This window comes from Durio zibethinus, unplaced genomic scaffold (genome assembly GCF_047325235.1).
Source record: "Durio zibethinus cultivar Kanyao isolate XHJ-2024 unplaced genomic scaffold, ASM4732523v1 HiC_scaffold_3, whole genome shotgun sequence".
Lineage (NCBI taxonomy): Eukaryota > Viridiplantae > Streptophyta > Magnoliopsida > Malvales > Malvaceae > Durio > Durio zibethinus.
The window spans coordinates 1616321-1621320 of NW_028323044.1; positions in this window are offsets into that span (position 1 = coordinate 1616321).

The window sequence follows — 5000 nt, forward strand, 5'->3', positions numbered from 1 at the left end:
CGCCATCGGCACAAGCTGGGCCCTGGTGTGGGTTGTTGCCTCGATCACCAGCGGCACATGCTGAGCCTTGGTGCGGGCGGTTGCCTCGAGCACCATCGGCAGACCCTGGGCCCTGGTGCGGCCGGTTGCCCCGATAACCATCGGCACACGCTGGGCCCTGGAGCGGCCGGTTGCCTCGATCACCATCGGCAAAAGCTGGGCCCTGGTGCGGGCGCTTGCCTCGACCACCATCGGCACACGCTGGGCACTGGTGCGGGCGCTTGCCTCGACCACCATCGGCACACGCTGGGCCCTGGTGCGGGCGCCTGCCTCGATCACCATCGGCACACGCTGGGCCCTGGTGCGGGCGGTTGCCCCCAGCACCATCGGCACACGTTGGGCCCTGGTGCGGGCGCTTGCCTCGACCACCATCGGCACACGCTGGGCCCTGGTGCGACAGGTTGCCTCGACCACCATCGGCACACGCTGGGCCCTGGTGCGGGCGCTTGCCTCGACCACCATCGGCACACGCTCGGCCCTGGTGCGGTCGGTTGCCTCGAGCACCATCGGCACACGCTGGGCCCTGGTGCGGGCGGTTGCCTCGACCACCATCGGCACACGCTGGGCCCTGGTGCGGGCGCTTGCCTCGACCACCATCGACACACGCTGGGCCCTGGTGCGGCCGGTTGCCTCGAGCACCATCGGCACACGCTGGGCCCTGGTGCGGTCGGTTGCCTCGACCACCATCGGCACACGCTGGGCCCTGGTGCGGGCGCTTGCCTCGACCACCATCGGCACACGCTGGGCCCTGGTGCGGCAGGTTGCCTCGACCACCATCGGCACACGCTGGGCCCTGGTGCGGCAGGTTGCCTCGAGCACCATCGGCACACGCTGGGCCCTGGTGCGGTCGGTTGCCTCGAACACCATCGGCACACGCTGGGCCCTGGTGCGGCAGCTTGCCTCGACCACCATCGGCACACGCTGGGCCCTGGTGCGGCCGGTTGCCTCGAGCACCATCGGCACACGCTCGGCCCTGGTGCGGCAGGTTGCCTCGACCACCATCGGCAGCCTCGACCACCATCGGCACACGCTGGGCCCTGGTGCGGGCGCTTGCCTCGACCACCATCGGCACACGCTCCGCCCTGGTGCGGTCGGTTGCCTCGAGCACCATCGGCACACGCTGGGCCCTGGTGCGGCAGGTTGCCTCGACCACCATCGGCACACGCTGGGCCCTGGTGCGGGCGCTTGCCTCGACCACCATCGGCACACGCTCCGCCCTGGTGCGGTCGGTTGCCTCGAGCACCATCGGCACACGCTGGGCCCTGGTGCGGCAGGTTGCCTCGACCACCATCGGCACACGCTGGGCCCTGGTGCGGGCGCTTGCCTCGACCACCATCGGCACACGCTGGGCCCTGGTGCGGGCGCTTGCCTCGACCACCATCGGCACACGCTGGGCCCTGGTGCGGCAGGTTGCCTCGACCACCATCGGCACACGCTGGGCCCTGGTGCGGGCGCTTGCCTCGAGCACCATCGGCACACGCTGGGCCCTGGTGCGGTCGGTTGCCTCGAGCACCATCGGCACACGCTGGGCCCTGGTGCGGCAGGTTGCCTCGACCATCATCGGCAGCCTCGACCACCATCGGCACACGCTGGGCCCTGGTGCGGGCGGTTGCCTCGACCACCATCGGCACACGCTGGGCCCTGGTGCGGTCGGTTGCCTCGAGCACCATCGGCACACGCTGGGCCCTGGTGCGGCAGGTTGCCTCGAGCACCATCGGCACACGCTGGGCCCTGGTGCGGCAGGTTGCCTCGACCACCATCGGCACACGCTGGGCCCTGGTGCGGGCGGTTGCCTCGACCACCATCGGCACACGCTGGGCCCTGGTGCGGGCGCTTGCCTCGAGCACCATCCGCACACGCTGGGCCCTGGTGCGGCAGGTTGCCTCGAGCACCATCGGCACACGCTGGGCCCTGGTGCGGCAGGTTGCCTCGAGCACCATCGGCACACGCTGGGCCCTGGTGCGGGAGCTTGCCTCGAGCGCCATCGGCACACGCTGGGCCCTGGTGCGGCAGGTTGCCTCGAGCCCCATCGGCACACGCTGGGCCCTGGTGCGGTCGGTTGCCTCGAGCACCATCGGCACACGCTGGGCGCTGGTGCGGGCGCTTGCCTCGACCAGCATCGGCACACGCTGGGCCCTGGTGCGGCAGGTTGCCTCGATCACCATCGGCACACGCTGGGCCCTGGTGCGACAGGTTGCCTCGAGCACCATCGGTACACTATCGGCCCTGGTGCGGGCGGTTGCCTCGACCACCGTCGGCACACGCTGGGCCCTGGTGCGGGCGCTTGCCTCGAGCACCATCGGCACACGCTGGGCCCTGGTGCGGCAGGTTGCCTCGAGCACCATCGGCACACGCTGGGCCCTGGTGCGGGAGCTTGCCTCGAGCGCCATCGGCACACGCTGGGCCCTGGTGCGGCAGGTTGCCTCGAGCACCATCGGCACACGCTGGGCCCTGGTGCGGTCGGTTGCCTCGAGCACCATCGGCACACGCTGGGCCCTGGTGCGGCAGGTTGCCTCGACCACCATCGGCACACGCTGGGCCCTGGTGCGGGCGCTTGCCTCGACCACCATCGGCACACGCTGGGCCCTGGTGCGGGCGCTTGCCTCGACCACCATCGGCACACGCTGGGCCCTGGTGCGGCAGGTTGCCTCGACCACCATCGGCACACGCTGGGCCCTGGTGCGGGCGCTTGCCTCGAGCACCATCGGCACACGCTGGGCCCTGGTGCGGTCGGTTGCCTCGAGCACCATCGGCACACGCTGGGCCCTGGTGCGGCAGGTTGCCTCGACCATCATCGGCAGCCTCGACCACCATCGGCACACGCTGGGCCCTGGTGCGGGCGGTTGCCTCGACCACCATCGGCACACGCTGGGCCCTGGTGCGGTCGGTTGCCTCGAGCACCATCGGCACACGCTGGGCCCTGGTGCGGCAGGTTGCCTCGAGCACCATCGGCACACGCTGGGCCCTGGTGCGGCAGGTTGCCTCGACCACCATCGGCACACGCTGGGCCCTGGTGCGGGCGGTTGCCTCGACCACCATCGGCACACGCTGGGCCCTGGTGCGGGCGCTTGCCTCGAGCACCATCCGCACACGCTGGGCCCTGGTGCGGCAGGTTGCCTCGAGCACCATCGGCACACGCTGGGCCCTGGTGCGGCAGGTTGCCTCGAGCACCATCGGCACACGCTGGGCCCTGGTGCGGGAGCTTGCCTCGAGCGCCATCGGCACACGCTGGGCCCTGGTGCGGCAGGTTGCCTCGAGCACCATCGGCACACGCTGGGCCCTGGTGCGGTCGGTTGCCTCGAGCACCATCGGCACACGCTGGGCGCTGGTGCGGGCGCTTGCCTCGACCAGCATCGGCACACGCTGGGCCCTGGTGCGGCAGGTTGCCTCGATCACCATCGGCACACGCTGGGCCCTGGTGCGACAGGTTGCCTCGAGCACCATCGGCACACTATCGGCCCTGGTGCGGGCGGTTGCCTCGACCACCGTCGGCACACGCTGGGCCCTGGTGCGGGCGCTTGCCTCGAGCACCATCGGCACACGCTGGGCCCTGGTGCGGGCGGTTGCCTCGAGCACCATCGGCACACGCTGGGCCCTGGTGGGTTTAGGCACATCTTCAAATTTCTGCCGTGCCAATGCCATTTTTATGGCTTGTAAATTCATACAATGGTCCCCTAAGCCTTCACGTGAAGTTTCGTTGGAAGATGACTCGTTTTCTATTTTTCATGATTTTTGAAACTTTTTGCGGTTCGGGATTTTTTAAAATTTTTTTATAAGGATTTTTGGCCCCAAATTTTGTAGGCATGATCCTTATATTTTTGTTGGCATGCACAAAAAAATTCAGCTAAAAACTCGAAGTAGAGAAGATTTTGTGACCGTTTGAAAAAAGTGTCCCCATTTCAGACACTTTAACGGCTACTGGTAGCAAACCTGTAAAATCTCAAATGCTCTTTAAGGGGGTGTGAATTCTCAGAGGTTTGATGAGGGATAGGGGGCCAACACAAGGCCAAGTACCAGCACCCATCGCACATCATGTGCGCACACCCCCCCGGCCCCCCTCCCAATCGCCGGAACCCCAATGCCGCCGGTCAGGTTCTCCGGCGGTACTCCGGCGATGCTCCGGCGATGCTGTCCCGAGTGAAAAAAATGCGGCACCAGCACATGCTGGAGCCAAGCATGGGCACCGTGGCTCAAAATCGAACTTCGGCCAAGGCCTCGACCATCAATGGCACATGATGACGCATGGTGATGGCACATGCATCGACCATCATCGGCATAGGCTGCCCTTCGGTACGGGCACTTGCCTCGACCGCCATCGGCACAAGCTGGGCCCTGGTGTGGGTTGTTGCCTCGATCACAATCGGCACATGCTGAGCCTTGGTGCGGGCGGTTGCCTCGAGCACCATCGGCAGACCCTGGGCCCTGGTGCGGCCGGTTGCCCCGATAACCATCGACACACGCTGGGCCCTGGGGCGGGCGCTTGCCCCCAGCACCATCGGCACACGCTGGGCCCTGGTGCGGGCGCTTGCCTCGACCACCATCGGCACACGCTGGGCACTGGTGCGGGCGCTTGCCTCGACCACCATCGGCACACGCTGGGCCCTGGTGCGGGCGCTTGCCCCCAGCACCATCGGCACACGCTGGGCCCTGGTGCGGGCGGTTGCCCCCAGCACTATCGGCACACGCAGGGCCCTGGTGCGGGCGGTTGCCCCAAACACCATCGGCACAAGTCGGCCCTTGGTGCGGGCTCCTGGCTCGACCACCATCGGCACACGCTGGGCCCTGGTGCGGGCGGTTGCCTCGAACACCATCGGCACACGCCGACCCTTGGTGCGGCCGGTTGCCTCGACCACCATCGGCACACGCTCGGCCTTGGTGAGGGCGCTTGCCTCGACCACCATCGGCACACGCTGGGCCCTGGTGCGGGCGCTTGCCTCGACCACCATCGGCACACGCTCGGC